This window comes from Procambarus clarkii, chromosome 77, assembly GCF_040958095.1.
Source record: "Procambarus clarkii isolate CNS0578487 chromosome 77, FALCON_Pclarkii_2.0, whole genome shotgun sequence".
Classification (NCBI taxonomy): domain Eukaryota; kingdom Metazoa; phylum Arthropoda; class Malacostraca; order Decapoda; family Cambaridae; genus Procambarus; species Procambarus clarkii.
This window is the reverse complement of record NC_091226.1, coordinates 20883015-20902277: the sequence shown is the minus strand read 5'-3', so window position 1 is coordinate 20902277 and position 19263 is coordinate 20883015.

Here is a 19263-nt window from a genome sequence, read left to right as displayed (position 1 = left end):
GTATATCAGCTAGTTCTAGTAGTATATCTGCTTGTTCTGGTAGTATATCTGCAAGCTCTGGTAGTATATCTGCTAGTTCTAGTAGTATATCTGCTAGTTCTAGTAGTATATCTGCTAGCTCTGGTAGTATACCAGCTAGTTCTAGTAGCATATCTGCTAGTTCTAGTAGTATATCTGCTAGCTCTGTGGGATATCTGGGGCTTGACTCAATTATTCAATTATTTACTTATTTAATTTAATAACGAAGGACCACCCACTTTTGAGAAAAGAGGGAAAACTAATAAAAGTGATCATTGGAATAACACTAGAGAACCAGTGTCTATGGGTAATTATTAAAAAGGATAATCACTTGAAATAATGAATGGATTGTATGATTAGTTAATTAAAGTCAGAGCCTCAAACACCTACATTGGGGGGGTATTGCTAGAACTTCATATACGTCTAGGAACTAGTGTGGTTCGCCACCTGTTCATTGCTGAGTAAATGATATTATAAATCTAAACTGCTATAGATTCAAATATGTGAACTCAAATTGTGAATATTAATGATTATTAAATTACTGAGCAACAGTCAAAGCAAAACACATGAATTACCAATCATAATATCTGGTAATAATCTATTCAATATAATGATCCTACAAAATTGTATAAGAATCAAATTAGGTGAATTAAATTTGTACGAAAGGAGTCTTAGCTTTAAGACGATTTCTATGACATCGTTTCATCATTCGTCCTCGTGATCACACGATCTCCACATAGAAGGAACTAGAGGTGAATAGCGCGAATGAAGAGAAACGACTCGATGACTCCTCACATACGGGCTGAAAATTAAAGAATATTAAGTAGCATTGGAATAGGCTACTTTTAAGCTCAATATTCATGAAACAGAAGAAATGCCGAATTGGTACTAACGTTGGTTATGTGGTCTTCTCACTATGTAACGATAGACTACTCACACATATACAATCTTAGATGATGCATCAAGAAAGAAACGTATACTTAACGTGAGTGTATGGAATACTGAAGTCTGCCGATACCGCGTCTGCCAGTCCCAGACGTTCACTGCGTTGTACGCGTATTTGTGGGTTTTGGCTTTAATTGTAGACATGTTATTGGCTGGCTGGGCACTATAGAGCACGTGGAGGAATAATTATTCACTATTAGTTGGGTATCAGCGTAATTCTTGCCAATAACTCCCAATCACCACGTGTCTCGCCACTCTTCACGCCAGGACCCTCCCCTCTCGCACGCTGTCGTACAACCACGCTCTCCTACAATGGCGTCGCCGCCTTCCCCAACCCGGCTCTCGCATTCACCACAGAAATTATTAATCACGAATAATTCTTTTATGGAGAATATTTTATCTCTCTCCATGACATTCATGCGTGACTGAAGGAAATGTTACTACAGAACAATTTAGTTAATATCTCTCGATTTGAGATTATTGGGAGTTATATTATCCGTAAGTAATCATTACACGGAATACTGATGATTTTAGAGAACCACATTCAATTCTCTAACCCATTGGTAATAAACGTGTCTAACTAGACATTAACTGACGCAATGTTGCTACTCGATTTCATGAGAATTCTAGCATTAATACGCAGATGCTATGGTTAGTTTATGTTGACACTACTGTTAGTAAATTTAGTAACTACTGTAGTTAGTATATAATGATAATGATTTATTATAATACAATAGTAGTTTATTAGTGTTTGAAATTTGCAACATAACTCCGGGGGGAGAAAAGTCGGGTCGCAGTGCAATGTTGAGTACTGACATACCTATCCCGAAGATAGTATTAATGTTAGTATGTTAGTACACACATAACGGATATCCCATAATTGTCAAGAACATAGAAGAAATTTAAGTCTTGTAAAGGAACTCATGTTGAATGAAACATGGTATTGTGAATCATCTAAAGTTTATGACTAATAAAGCCTACAATATACTCTGTGACTGGTGTCGCTATGACATGTAGCGTTTATGTTACTAAGTCTTAAAGTTTTGCAAACTCATAGATGCTCTTGAAGAAATAATGTTATAGTTGATAGCCTACATAAACGAATTAAAGATTAAATCATACAATTTAAAGTAACTGAGAATCCACTGTGAGGTGAATGTCTTGGGTCATTGTGACTTGTAACTGATTTGTTACTTGACATCACAACACAATATCATCATGATTACTCCAATTGGATGGGAAATTATTTGCTCCTAGTCAGAGCTATAATAGACTTGTAGTTTCCGTTTGTATTGTTGAGCAGCTGCTCTAGTGGGGCGGGTGCTCGGTGGAACAGAATTGAAATATTAGATGATTAAGTTATCTGCAATCAGGAACTCTCTAAAGCTTACAATAAACTCAACAACTAGGGTCGCAGTGACATGTAAATGTGTATTACGTAGTAGCTGAATTATAGGCAAACTCAGAAAAAGTTCCTAAGAACTGATAACATTATTGTATAAGTTGTATTCTACATTATTATACAGTAAAGTATTAGTGGGTCATTCAAGATCAAGGAGACTCTGACACTACAGTAAGGTCACTGTCTAGGGTCGCTGTGACTTGTAACTATTGAGTTACTAGACAATAACATCACGGAGCATCATGATCACCCCAAAATCAAATGATGAAATTTAATTTAATATGTACTGCCGTGCAGTAGTCATTCTGACTGATGGTATAACTAAGTTACTAACTAGCTAAAATAGTGTAATATTAGAGAACTGAAAAGGTTTATTCATTAAAATCAAGGAAGATTCTGAGTCGACAGTGAGATTAGTAGCCTAGTCATTCTGACTCATGAGCTAATTGAATTGCAGCTCATAGGCTTGACATTGTAAACTCATTAATACATCTTCAACCTTTAGATGAAAACTGAGTTTATTAAATCAGTCTCTTTAAGTATAGTCAACTGTAATTAATTGTGAGTACAGACTAGGCTAGTACTCAGTTGACACTAATTAAAGTCCCTAAACCTACCTAAATAAATGGTTTAAATTTCTAACCTACCTGAGTAGAGGACTAAGCTAATTGTGATAACTCACTAATTCTTAGTGGAGTTACTCTAGCTAAATTGTGAGCCGTAATGTACTCAAATTAACATTGGGAGCTGTATTGAGCTCATGAACAGATTGAGCTATATTGAGCTCGTTAACATGATGAGCTATATTGAGCTCGTTAACAGTTAACAGAGTGAGCTATATTTAGCTCGTTAACATGGTGAGCTATATTGAGCTCGAACTAACAGGGTGAACTATATTGAGCTCGAACCAACGAGGTGGAGTATTGTAGCGTTCAATTATCATGGCGAGCAATATTGAGCTCGTATTCGCATGGGGAACAATAAAGCACTCAATTATTACGTTAATTCACAGGTGAGCTGTAAGATCAACTCGGGTTATTAGTGCAAGATCCTTGTTGAAGAATAGCTAAGCACGGAATCTAGGCAGATTCTCTGGTGAGCAGTGCTCGAATTAGCGCAGGGAGCATTGTAGCGTTCAATTATCATGGCGAGCAGTGCTCGTATTAGCATGGAGGAACATTAGAGGGCTCAATTGTTACACTAACTCAGGGTGAGTTATATTGAACTCGAATTAACGAGGTGGAGCATTGTATCATTCAATTGTCATGGCGAGCAGTGCTTGCCATGACATCAGAACTAGCAGATATACGCAGATGCTATGGTTAGTTTATGTTGACACTACCATTAGTAAATTTAGTAACTACTGTAGTTAGTATATAATGATAATGATTTATTATAATACAATAGTAGTTTATTAGTGTTGGAAATTTCCAACAAGCTCTGGTAGTATGTCAGCTAGTTCTAGTAGTATATCTGCTTGTTCTGGTAGTATATCTGCTAGCTCTGGTAGTATATCTGCTTGTTCTGGTAGTATATCTGCTAGCTCTGGTAGTATATCTGCTTGTTCTGGTAGTATATCTGCTAGCTCTGGTAGTATATCTGCTTGTTCTGGTAGTATATCTGCTAGCTCTGGTAGTATATCTGCTTGTTCTGGTAGTATATCTGCTAGCTCTGGTAGTATATCTGCTAGCTCTGGTAGTATATCTGCTAGCTCTGGTAGTATATAAGCTAGTTCTAGTAGTATATCTCCTTGTTTTGGTAGTATATCTGCAAGCTCTGGTAGTATATCTGCTAGCTCTGGTAGTATATCAGCTAGTTCTAGTAGTATATCTGCTTCTTCTGGTAGTATATCTGCTAGCTCTGGTAGTATACCAGCTAGTTCTAATAGTATATCTGCTAGCTCTGGTAGTATATCTGCTAGCTCTGGTAGTATATCTGCTAGTTCTAGTAGTATATCTGCTAGTTCAGGTAGTATATCTGCTAGCTCTGGTAGTATACCAGCTAGTTCTAATAGTATATCTGCTTGCTCTAGTAGTATATCAGCTAGTTCTAGTAGTATATCTGCTAGTTTTGGCAGTATATCTGCTAGTTCTTTAAGTTTATTTGTCAGTTCTGGTAGTATTACAGCTAGTTTCTCACAATATATCAGCTAATTATGTTAGTATATCAGCTGGTTATGGTAATACAACAGAGCGCTCTGGTAGCATCTCAGCTAGTTACGGTAGTATATCAGTTACCTCTGATAATACAACAACTAGTTCTGATAATACATCAGCTGGTTCTGGTAATATGATAGCAAGTTCTAGTAGTATATCAAATTCAGGGTATATATCAACTAGATCTGGTTGTATATCACCTGGTTCTGGTGGTATCTTTGTTAATTCTGGTAGCATTTCAACAAATTCATTTGGTATATTCTAAGGTTCTAGAAGGAGAATTTAAGGTTTTGGAAATATCTCTTAACCCTTAAACTGCGCAACATGTCATATGCAGGGTTGAGTCACTTGCAATAAATTGCGCATCGTGTCATATGACTCGATGGAGTACTACACAAGATTTAAACTGCCAGCAGATACACTGGGTTCAGAAGTGGGATACTGTAGTGGGAGGAGTATTCTTGGTGGGGAGGGAGGTAGCATTATCTGCTGACTCTGTGTGACCACCTTTTGCTGTCTGGACTCACTATACCAGCTTAGTTGTTCGCTATGGTGAACAAAACACGCAGATACTTATATATAACGTCTGTATATACTGAATAAAAGAAAAAGCAGTATGGTGGGAGGAGAATGGTGGCAAGTAAGGTGAGGTGAAGGAGGCAGCGAGTGACAGCCAGTGGCAGGCTGCCACTGGCTGTCACTGCCACTCAGCATACCAACTTAGTGGTTCGTTATGGTGAACACAAATGTTGATAATTATATATAACGTGTATATAGTGTATAATAACAGCAAAAGGAGTATGGGGGAGAAGCCATTTTGGTGAGGGAGGTGGCGACATCTGCATGATTCATCATGCTGGGTAGGGGTGGCCACTATGCTCTTTGGGCACTATACCGGCTTAGTAGAACAGTTATGATGAACAAAACATGTAAATACTTATATATAATGTGTGTATATAGGGTAATAACACCACAAACAGTATTGTTGGGTGAGAAATTTTAGTGCATCTGACCTTGAATGTGTGTGAGGGAGGCAGCCGCCAGCTGACTGTGTGTAGCGATGTCTCCTAGTGCCTGAACTAACTGTATCAGCTTAGTTGTACAGTTGTGGTGAACAAAACATGTAGATACTTTTACATGACATCTGTATATAGTGAATAAAAACAAAAACAGTATGGTGGGAGGAGAATGTGAGCGAGTGAGGTGTTGAGGGAGTGAGTGGCAGCGAGTGGCTGGCTGGTGTGTTGCGGTCACTCCTCGTTGCTTTTTGTCTCATAATACCAACTTAGTGGTTCGTTATGGTGAACAAAACATGCATATACTTATATATATAACCTGTGTATATAGTGTAATAACCGACAAAGTATTTGCTCACTGTCTGATGAACATAATAATTGAATCAACAATATGCACACTATAATTTTGAGTACAGTGATGATTCACACATTTTATTATATAAATATATCACACTACACACTAATGAATAATATTACAGCAAAAAATCGAATAAACATCAATCAGAGACATTGAAATAATTAGGTAATTATCTCTTTGTGGCCACTCTTGCCTGACAGGTGGTGCGGAGCAGAACGTATGGGGCGCATGATGAGTCAGCACCTGTTTTTTGCCAGACTTTCCCACTCTATAGTGGGCAAAATATCCTACTTACGATATTTTTATCATTTTTCCCATGATCAGAGAACACAAATTAACAGGTTTAGAAGAAAAAATATATATATATAATTTTTTTTTGTTATGCGCCTGTGGGTGACAATGGCCAAATAGCCCTTAGCAACACAAGGGTTAAGGTCCTGGAAGCACATAAAATGTATCTGACTGTAGATCTGAAAATTTCTGAAAGTTGATCCTAACATTCTGAAAGGAAATTTCCTTCCAGCACCATCTGGAAGGTTATGGAAGGAAGTCTTAATGTTCTGGAAGTAGATCTTAATATTCAAATAATATGAGCCGTGTTCCTGTTGACCAATCAGAACGCCATTATCAAGCCACAATCGGCTTCATAATGAACCAGGACGGACCGATATGCCATTATGTTTTCATCGTCTGGTGTGTGTAGTTTGTTCATAGTCAGGGCACCTGACAGCTGGGTGGACAGCGCTTCTGATTCGTAGTCCTGAGGTTCCAGGTTCGATCCCCGGTGGAGGTGGAGACAAATGGGCAAAATGATTCTTCCACCCTAATGCCCCTTTTACCTAGCAGTAAATAAGTACCATGGAGTTAGACAGCTGCTACGGGCTGCTTCTTGAGGGTGTGTAACAAAAAAGAGGCCTAGTCGAGGACTGGGCCGCGGGGACGCTAAGCCCCGAAATAATCCCAAGATAAACTCAAGAAGATCATATCTTCATCCACGTTATTGTGACTCATCGCCTTAAACTTAATTATTTAATAGTAAGATTCAGGTCCTAATAGTAGATCCTACAGTTTTACCAATCAATATCCACTTACAGTTTCTGGATTGGGGATAAGTAGGCAGTGCATCTGGTAGGTGACGAGGACAGTCTTCAAATGAGGAAAGGCTAGTTAGATTATGATAGGTTTGGATAGGATAGGTTTGGTCAGGTTAGGTTAGGTTAGACCGGTCAACAAGGCATGGACTAACAACAACTAACCTAACCCTTGGGATGGAGGCATGTCGAATCCCAAGTGTGTAAACCTGAAGCCAGAGACCGACCATCGCCATAACCAAAACAGCAGGTTCTAGTCAGGTTTACCCCTACCACCTCTCCCTCACCTCACCCCACTAAAACCTCTTCCCTCTGCTAACCCCACCTTCCCCCCACCTCACCCCTCTAGACCCACTCCCCCAGCTCACACCACCTTCCCCCCTCTCCCCACAGCCGCCAGGGGGAGCAGCGAGTACGTGGGCCTGGTCACAGAGAGATGGGTCAGCGAGGCACTCCAAGCCAGACTCCCGCTACTGCAGGAGTGCCGGTACTTGGCCCCCCATCCTGATCTGCTGGCAGTGGCATTGCTCCTTCTCTCCACTCTCATCGTTGTAGCTGGCACCAAGGTAAACCCACTAGGTAAACCCAAAGAAGGTAAACCCACTAGGGTAAATAAACTAGGATAACTCAACTAATGTAAATAAACTAAGGTATCCCAACTAAGGTAAAGAAACTAGGGTAAATAGAACTAAGGAAAACCCACTAAGGTAAATCCAACTAAGGTAACTCCTCTAAGCTAAATCCCACAAATGTAAACCACTATGGTAAATCCAACAATACAAAAATCATTAGGGGTAACCTAATTAGCATAAACCAACTAGGGTAAAACTAGTAAGGTAAACTTCATTTGGGTAAACCCACTAGGGTAACCCAGCTGGAGGTAACTCCTCTAGGGTAATCATTTAAGGTAAACCCACTTAGACAACCCAACTTAGTTATACTCAACTAGGATAAATTTGAATTAGGGTAAACACCACTAGGGGTAAACCTTATTAAAGTAAACACCCACTTGGGTAAACTCCACAAGGGTAAATTTAAATTTAGTAAATTTAAGAAGGGTAAACCCCATGCACTTTAATACATCCCATACATATATACATATACACAGGCAAAGTATATGTAAAAAAGTATATACTTCAAAGTATACTTCAATACAATACAGTCATTTGAAAATACTTGTATATCAATATGGTCCTAATTTACAAAGACACGTTAATTCTTGCCTCTAATACACCCATGAATACACGTATGTACACAGGTGTGTATATACATGCAATGTATACAAACACATTGGAAATAACTCTTAAATATATATATATATATATATATATATATATATATATATATATATATATATATATATATATATATATATATATATATATGTCGTACCTAGTAGCCAGAACGCACTTCTCAGCCTACTATGCAAAGCCCGATTTGCCTAATAAGCCAAGTTTTCATGAATTAATGTTTTTTCGACTACCTAACCTACCTAACCTAACCTTGTAACAAACTAGGCTGTTGTAAGAATTATCCAGAGTGGTTTATCGACAAAAGAGAATGGGAAGCTGAGCCGCATGGTGACCTGACCCCCAGGGGAATTCGCGGTGGAAATAACCAACGCTTTGTTCATAGCTGCGTATAATGAATCATCCTATAGTATTCAGTAATTTAGAGAAAATTAGCCTTTATTCATTTTGCATTAAAATTGTATTGTATAATAGTACTGGATACAATATCAAGAGTATTCTAATTATTGAGTTAAGTCACCATCAGTGACGTCACGAATCGGATCTAACTTTTAAGGCGGAGTGACCGGCGGTCATAGGTCAGCAGGGTTGACATGTCTAATATTTCTCAAAGTTTTAATAACCATTTTTGTGATCGGGAACAGCTTTGCCGTTAGATGTTTGTGTAATCTAATTAAAGTAAAATAATTCAACCAGTCTGGATCAATTCAGTACAAACAGAGGTTAATTGTTATAACTTAAACCTTGCTAGTAACTGGGTAAGCGATGCGGAACAATACAATGTTCTAGTCTGGGGTAGACCAGACAAGAGAGAGATCAGTGTGAATACGGGAGCAGCTGGGAGAGGTCAACCATCTTACCTCTCCCCAAGACCAGCACAACATCTTAGCTGGAAAACATAGAGGTATAGTTGCTATGGTTATGTATAGAAATAGTCTTCTCATTTGCCATTCAGGTCAAGTAGGGAGTGTTAAAGTGATAGGGAGTGAACACATTTAGATTTTGTTTTAGTTTTCTTTTAATAAATTAATTTTGTTATTAATTTGCATTTTATTGTTTCCATTTGGTTATGTGTAAACTTGTCCTGGTCACGTGGTCCACACGAGGCAGAGTTGCATTGGGCGCCGATTCTAACATCGGCTCAGAATTCATCATCCCCATCTAATTAATTCCACACTCAAGTTTCCGAGGTTATAAACTACTAGTGGGGATCAAGCCCCAAGGTTGATTAATTAGCGTGATCGATCCAGACCTCGATCATTGCTCTGTAGAGCTGGTCTGGTGGTGGCAGCAGAGGCGACTCTAGGGTTTTGATCAGAGCTTAGGTCACGTCATACTGGGTGTAGAATCCTAAGTCGGTCAATCGTCTTAGGACCACGTGGCGTGGAGTTGGCTTTGGTAAAAGTTTTGGAGTCCCTTGGTAGAGAATAAAAAGTAAGAATACGGGTAGAGGGAGTAGAAGGAAGAGAAGTAAAGAGAGAGGAAACCTAACCCGCGTTACAACCTAACCTAACTTTTTCGGCTACGTAACCTAACCTAACCTATAAGGATAGGTTAGGTTAGGTTAGGTAGGGTTGGTTAGGTTCGGTCATATATCTACGTTAATTTTAACTCCAATAAAAAAAAATTGACCTCATACATAATGAAATGGGTAGCTTTATCATTTCATAAGAAAAAACTTAGAGAAAATATATTAATTCAGTAAAATTTGGCTTATTAGGCAAATCGGGCCTTGTATAGTAGGCTGAGAAGTGCGTTCTGGCTACTAGGTATGACATATATATATATATATATATATGTCGTACCTAGTAGCCAGAACGCACTTCTCAGCCTACTATGCAAGGCCAAATTTGCCTAATAAGCCAAGTTTTCATGAATTATTTGTTTTTCGACTACCTAACTTACCTAACCTAACCTAACCTAACTTTTTCGGCTACCTAACCAAACCTAACCTATAAAGATAGGTTAGGTTAGGTTAGGTAGGGTTGGTTAGGTTCAGTCATATAACTACGTTAATTTTAACTCCAATAAAAAAAATTGACCTCATACATAATGAAATGGGTAGCTTTATCATTTCATAAGAAAAAAATTAGAGAAAATATATTAATTCAGGAAAACTTGGCTTATTAGGCAAATCGGGCCTTGCATTGTAGGCTGAGAAGTGAGTTCTGGCTACTAGGTACGACATATATATATATATATATATATATATATATATATATATATATATATATATATATATATATATGTCGTACCTAGTAGCCAGAGCTCACTTCTCAGCCTACTATACAAGGCCCGATTTGCCTAATAAGCCTAGATTTCATGAATTAATGTTTTTTCGACCACCTAACCTACCTAACCTAACCTAACCTAACCTATAAAGATAGGTTAGGTTAGGTTAGGTAAGGTTGGTTAGGTTCGGTCATATATCTACGTTAACTTTAACTCCAATAAAAAAAAATTGACCTCATACATAATGAAATGGGTAGCTTTATCATTTCATAAGAAAAAAATTAGAGAAAATATATTAATTCAGTAAAACCTGGCTTATTAGGCAAATCGGGCCTTGCATAGTAGGCTGAGAAGTGAGTTCTGGCTACTAGGTACGACATATATATATATATATATATATATATATATATATATATATATATATATATATATATATATATATATATATATATATATATATATATATATATATATATATATATGTCGTACCTAGTAGCCAGACTGCACTTCTCAGCCTACTATGCAAGGCCCGATTTGCCTAATAAGCCAAGTTATCCTGAATTAATATATTTTCTATAATTGTTTTCTTATGAAATGATAAAGCTACCCATTTCATTATGTATGAGGTCAATTTTTTTTATTGGAGTTAAAATTAACTTAGATATATGACCGAACCTAACCAACCCTACCTAACCTAACCTAACCTATCTTTATTGGTTAGGTTAGGTAGCCGAAAAAGTTAGGTTAGGTTAGGTTAGGTAGGTTAGGTAGTCGAAAAACAATTAATTCATGAAAACTTGGCTTATTAGGCAAATCAGGCCTTGCATAGTAGGCTGACAAGTGCGTTCTGGCTACTAGGTACGACATATATATATATATATATATATATATATATATATATATATATATATATATATATATATATATATATATATATATGTCGTACCTAGTAGCCAGAACTCACTTCTCAGCCTACTATGCAAGGCCCGATTTGCCTAATAAGCCAAGTTTTACTGAATTAATATATTTTCTCTAATTTTTTTCTTATGAAATGATAAAGCTACCCATTTCATTATGTATGAGGTAAATTTTTTTTTATTGGAGTTAAAGTTAACGTAGATATATGACCGAACCTAACCAACCCTACCTAACCTAACCTAACCTATCTTTATAGGTTAGGTTAGGTTAGGTAGCCGAAAACGTTAGGTTAGGTTAGGTTAGGTAGGTTAGGTAGTCGAAAAAACATTAATTCATGAAAACTAGGCTTATTAGGCAAATCGGGCCTTGCATAGTAGGCTGAGAAGTGAGTTCTGGCTACTAGGTACGACATATATATATATATATATATATATATATATATATATATATATATATATATATATATATATATATATATATATATATATATACATATATATATATATATATATATATATATATATATATATATATATATATATATATATATGTCGTACCTAGTAGCCAGAACTCACTTCTCAGCCTACTATTCAAGGCCCGATTTGCCTAATAAGCCAAATTTTCCTGAATTAATATATTTACTATAATTTTTTTCTTATGAAATGATAAAGCAACCCTTTTCTCTATGTATGAGGTCAATTTTTTTTTATTGGAGTTAAAATTAACGTAGATATATGACCGAACCTAACCAACCCTACCTAACCTAACCTAACCTATATTTATAGGTAAGGTCAGGTTAGGTAGCCAAAAAAAGCTAGGTTAGGTTAGGTTAGGTAGGTTAGGTAGACGAAAAAACATTAATTCATGAAAACTTGGCTTATTAGGCAAATCGGGCCTTGAATAGTAGGCTGAGAAGTGCGTTCTGGCTATTAGGTACGACATATATATATATATATATATATATATATATATATATATATATATATGTCGTACCTAGTAGCCAGAACGCACTTCTCAGCCTACTATGCAAGGCCCGATTTGCCTAATAAGCCAAGTTTTCCTGAATTAATATATTTTCTCTAATTTTTTTCCTATGAAATGAGAAAGCTACCCATTTCATTATGTATGAGGTCAATTTTTTTTTATTGCAGTTAAAATTAACGTAAATATATGACCGAACCTAACCAACCCTACCTAACCTAACCTAACCTATCTTTATAGGTTAGGTTGGGTTAGGTAGCCGAAAAAGTTAGGTTAGGTTAGGTTAGGTAGGTTAGGTAGTCGAAAAACAATTAATTCATGAAAACTTGGCTTATTATGCAAATCAGGCCATAAATAGTAGGCTGAGAAGTGAGTTCTGGCTACTAGGTACGACATATATATATATATATATATATATATATATATATATATATATATATATATATATATATATATATATACATATATATATATATATATATATATATATATATATATATATATATATATATATATATATATATATATATATATATATATATGTATATATATATATATATATATATATATATATATATATATATATATATATATATATATACATATATATATATATATATATATATATATATATATATATATATATATATATATATATATATATATATATATATGTGTGTGTGTGTGTGTGTGTGTGTGTAATGCACAACTTGCCTAATCATGCAAGTGAAGTTTTACAACTTTAGAACACTTTCCCACCAGGGGACTCGAACCCTAGCCAGCACAGAAGCCTTCCAACAACTGGCATAATAGGTACACCTTTAACCCACTGCACCAAACCCAGACCCTTAAAAAGAGAAGGCAATTAAGGGCACATTATAGTGATGATGTACATGTTGCCTGCGTGAGTTTTTGGTAAGGGCCCAATGCAGTCTATTACTAAGTTGGTAAAAGGTTCAGAACGCACAGGAATAGGGATAAGTGGTGCCTTGGGAATACCTACATTTGGTTTTCCTACCATTTGACAGGTATGACAATTACTAACATAGATTTTGACATCTCGTGCCATGCCTGGCCAAAAATAGTCCTGTAAAAGGGCATTACAAGTTTTATGGATCCCATAATGAGACATTGGGCCATGAGCTAAAGATATGATATCTTTTCTTAATGATGTTGGAACCACTAGTTGATTCACGTTAGCCCAATTATCCTCCGCCTTAAGTTTAATGGGCCTGTATCTACAGTACAGTAATTGGTTAGTGTCCTGCAATGGCATCAGTCTTAATCAGTCTTGATAAAAAAGAGGGTTAGTGACAAATCTGCTTGTTGTAACCTATGGAACTCCAACTGGATGAGATTAGGTGGGAGGCCTCGCACGTCGTGAGGAACAGCAGTTGCTTCTTGTTGTGGTTGAGCGGCTTGAGCACGGGTAGTCACTAGAACAGGCTGGGAGATGTCTGCTGATTCTTTTGACATGATTCTCCTCAGGGTTGGCACGGAATACTGCTAACCTAAACATGTTGAATATTATACAAATGCAAAATATGAATGGAAAAAATGTGAGTACCCTGTAGGCGAACCAATAAGGGAGGATTAATAGACTGCCTTGTAAGTGATGTGGCAATGTGCATGAGAATGGTTGTTATACAACTGGCAACACTGTACATAAGTAACTATCTTGTAAGGCATAAATAAATCTTACAAGATAAATTACTATACTATATATGACAACCTGAAATTAAACAAAGTCTTTGACTTTAGAAAGGACTTAGAGAAACAATATAAATTAATGTTTCGAGGTAGTAAAATATAATGAGTATGTAGGGATGTCTGTACCCTGTACTCTAGTGAGGATAAGGGCAAAAGTTGTCTTACTGGAAATTAGATAATTAACTGCAGAGTTACCATTCCTTGTGCTCTGTAAAAGAATAGTAAACTCCCTACCTGGGCAGTTAATCATGAACTTTGAACAAAGGTTTAGGGGTGCAGAGAGTGTCACCACTGTGACGAGAACGGCTATACACGTCCCGAATGTATAACAGTTCTGGATGTGAAAGGATCTCTAGTCCAATACTTCCTCCTAAGTTTGTAATACAAAGTGGAACATAATAATTCGAAGACAAATCAAAGTACCAGATAAGTACCCGAGGAGGTGATCTGCCTGAGTGAGTTCTCTCTGTTGGGACACAATTAATGTGGACAACAAGATATAGCAATAGCTTAGAAGACTAACCATTACGAACATGAATTTGCACATAAAACATCACGTAATCAAAGTCAATCTAATAAACAGATCACAAAATGCTACACCTGTAAAGTAGATGTGTTCAGTTATCAGTATGTAAATCTCAAAATGAATTCTGAAAAAATGCAAAGTGTAAAAGCCAAGTATAACAACTAAACACAGCATTAAGCAAGGGGTACTAGGAACAGTTCCTGAGACCAGCTCCTAGAACAGCTCCCGGAGATACCCCCATATTTATGTGACAGGTTGTGGTATCGCAGCTATATTGAACCAAGGGGATATGTCTCTCCATCACATAAATAAAAAAAATGCTGCTATTGGCCCTTGCAGTGTGGAAGTCACAGGTAAAAACAAGTGAAAATCATCAAGTAAATAATTATAACAATTTACTATAATATTAATGAACAAAAATGACACCTGAGAACACTTGGCGATCAAATAATGCAAAGGTGGACAAGATAATATGAAAATTAATACGAAAATAAACTGTAAGAAAGTCAATGAATAATGAATACAGTGCATGAAGATATACTGGTGTACTGAAAACAGCTACATACAACCATGGCATCAGATGCACGGTGTTAACTAATGGCAAACGACGGGTGAGAGAGACCAAGGTGATCCATGAGCACTAAGAGAGAGACTGGCTCTCAAGATTGATTGATTGATTGATAAAGATTAATCCACCCAAGAGGTGGCACGGGCACGAATAGCCCGTAAGTGGTACAATTTTTTTTTTTCTCAGTATTCTGAGGTTGCATTTAACCATCAAGCTGTTATCGCGGGGGAGGATACTGCTTCACAGTCTTTATGAGGGTGTCCAGCTGCTGGACACCTTTGTTGACCAGGAGAGTGGCTGTGTTGATGGCTTCAGGGTGGCCACTGCATGATTCAGGAACTCTTAAAGCTCTTCTAAGGTCATTGGTTGCTTCACATTCCAGAAGATAGTGAAGTAATGGTTTTTCTGTGACAGATTGGCAGAAGATGCACTCTCTCTGTCGGGGTTCACCAATCTCCCAGTTGCATCTGTAACCTAGACGTAGTCTATATAACCTAACTGCTATTTCCCTGTGGATTCCTTTTGGGATATTTAACCTTTCTAATTTGGTTGCCTGAAGATACCATGTTGCAGATGGCGAACCTTCAGCTATTCTCTGGTGTAGGTCGGCTTTGTTGAGATGTGAGAGTTTTTTGGTGATGATGTTTTTTATGTTCTCTAGGCTGGGTTGAATTGTTTTATGTATCACTGGATGACGAGTTGCCAATTTAGCAATTTCATCAGCTTTTTCATTTAATGGGATTCCAATATGGGATGGGATCCAGTTTAAAGTTATGTTGAGTCCTTTGCCTTTAGCGACTGCTCCAAGATACAAAATGGTGGTAATTATTTCCACATTATCTTTCCACTGTTTTTGTCCTAGTATTTGAAGTGCAGCTTTTGAGTCTGTGTGTATGATTGCATTTTGAGTGTTTTGTGCAATCAAATATGCGAATGCCTGTTGTATGGCAAACAGCTCAGTTTGGGTTGATGATACTAGTCCTCCCAGTCTCCAATATGCCTGTACGCTGGTCGTGCAAAGAGCAGCGCCAGCACTCTCATATTCTGTGTCCACCGATCCGTCTGTGAAGATGTGGGTGGCTCCTGCTACTGCTATGCTATACATTTGCTCTTCTATTATGCGCCTTAGGATTGTTGGATCATAGGCAGCCTTTTTCATTGGGAGACTTTCTATTACTATTTTGAAAGTAGGCTCTTCCCACGGCGCGGAAGGAGTGTAATTTGGGTGTGAATGATCCAACCCGTTCTCGCAAATTTAATAAGTCAATATTGACTTATTAAATATGTGCATAGGTGACATACTTAACATAATAGATACCCTTAAAAAGATTCATAGAAAACACCGACCTTACCTAACCTTGTTAGTATCTTAAGATAAGCATCTTATTGCTTCGTAATTACAATTATTACCTAACCTATAATAGGTATAGGTTAAGTAATAATTGTAATTACGAAGCAATAAGATGCTTATCTTAAGATACTTACAACGTTAGGTAAGGTCGGTGTTTTCTATGAATCTTTTTAAGGGTATCTATTATGTTTAGTATATCACCTATGCACGTAGTTAATAAGTCAATATTGACTTTACGAATTTGCGAGAACGGGTTGGAATGATCACCCTCTCTATCAAGAATCATGTTTTTTAAATGTAGTCTGTTTAGAACTTTTCCTGCTCTTGCAACCCAAGAGTTTCCATTGTTTTGGCCTAGTCCAACCACCAAGGCCTGCCGTACTGGGATTGGATCAGAAGAAATAATTATCTTACTGATAATTGTAGCTGTCCTTTGTGATATTCTTTCTTGTAGAGAGAGCAAACCCGTCTCCAGTCTAAGAGTTTCAAGCCTGGTCCACATGGGGGCTCCCAGTGCAGCTCTCATAGCATTGTTTTGGGCAACTTCAAGCTTTTTCCACTGTTGGTGTGATAGATTTGTGAGTGCAGGTGCGGCATAATCGATCACTGATCTGACTGCCTGTACATAGTATGTGCGAAGGACTTGCAGACTGGCTCCTCCAGAAAGGGAGGTTAGCGACCTGAGGATTGCCGTCCGGGCCGCAGTTCGCTCTCTCAAGTAAGTGACCTCAGCATTAAAATTCATGTGTGTGTCCAGGATGATTCCTAGATACTGATAGGTGTCGACCCATTCTATTGGTTGACCCTGTACTGTGAGTTGGATGTTGGGCTTCGCTATTTTTATGTGCATGGCCTTTGACTTTGAGGGGTTGAGTTTGATCCCAATCTGTTTTGCCTCTTTACTGATGCAGTCTAAGCATTTGGGTGCAAGGCGCGCCGCATCCCTTCCTTTTATGATGATGACAAAGTCTGGCTCTCAAGGGAGGCATTGCCCGGTCCGGCGGTGATAACTCACATCACCGCAAGGTGGACATCTGGTCAACTAGCAAACTGCTAGTTTGTGGCTGGCAAAGCCTTTGTGTTGAGCTGCACCACTGCTTGTTGAAGGTGGCTAACTGCTTGTTTGTGAAGGTAAACTACTGGTTAGCAGAGGCACCCGGTTTGCCTCTGAGTCACATCAGGCCGTGCCAGGGGTCTGGGAGGGAGAGGGCAGGAGAGGTGGCAGGACTGATGAGTCATCTGGGCGGGTGTAGAGGTGGACTTTCAGTGCAGAGGCATTGATGGTGAGGGGAAAGGGCAGGTCTCTGTATGCAGGGGATTCATGTGACAATATATGTATATATATATATTGTGACAATCTCTTTCAAGAGAGATTCAGCCTGCTCTTCCCTACCTAAAATTACGTTTATTCTACAAGTATAAGATGCTACATTCAAGATACGTCCACCAGTAGCACAAAACGTTTTGACCAGGAGGCAAAACGTACCCTAAACCCCCAACTCCACACTCCCTCCACGCCGGCTCGTCATCAACCAGCCAACTACCCATCCCAGCCTGCCTGCTCCTGATTGGTGACTCACCGACTGCACACCTGCACACTGCACCTCAGCGCCATCTACCTGAGTCGATGTCTGAGCTTGAACCAGCCATCAACTTCAGAATATTCTTTGTGCTCTAAGAGTTGACATCTCTCTCTGGCATACTAAGCTCTCTGGCTCTGTATACTAAGGGAGGTCTCAGCCATAGCCAATATTCTCAGCACCATTTACTATTTTGTCTTTCATTATTACTTTTTTATGTTACATTGTGTTCTTGCATTTATCTTTGCTCTTTAATTGCACTGTTCATTGCCACAGGACTTGTCTTTATTTTTATTTGTGTTTAAAGTATATTAAAGTTTCATTGTTCATACTTTGTGTTTTACATGTTCCTCCCTCTCACTTACCACAGACAACAGGCAAGCAGTCTATCTTTTTTTTTGTAAATGTGACAGGCATTGACACCTGCCATTCGAGGACTGCCGAACATCTACACTCCAACACTTTCCCGTCACATTTAATGGGGGCCTGTCCGGGAGCTTTACTCAAGTACCAGAACATCAATTTGTGGTAAGCGTACTTGGCTTTGCTACAGTTGCTTTTCAATATTTTCATTACTTTTCATATTTATATGGTGCTGTGTGTATTGTGCATTCCGAGAGTAGCATATGGTGAGTGTGGGATAACTTTGCATTACGTGGTGACTGGAGGCCTCAGTCATTCTCTTAATTGGTCATCCCTACCTCAGTGTTATTACTCGTGTTTACAACCTTTTGTCCCTAGGATATTTCTCACATTATCGGCAGATCATCATTGTGGTACCCTGGTACTTTGGTTTGTCTTCAGGTCAAAGCACCCTATCTTCTGCATTCCGACCGAAGGAGGATACAGAGGGCCATAGTTCCTCTAGCACGGACTACGTTGCTGAGTTGGGACCTCAGCAGCAGTTCTCGTCACAAGTTGACACTCGCACCCCCTACACGTTGGTCAGAGATGATGATATTTACTTAGGTAGGGAATTAGCTTTCTTTTTCCAGAGCACAAAGTTCGCTAATTCTGTAAGTATCATATTTCATTTAGTGGGAAAACCTGTGCTTATGTCCTATAGAGACTCGGCAAGGTATGCCTACATTCTTGGACTACCTTATTCACTTTTGGAACAATTAAATGTTTCATTTGTTTTAGAAACTCAGTTTCATTTAT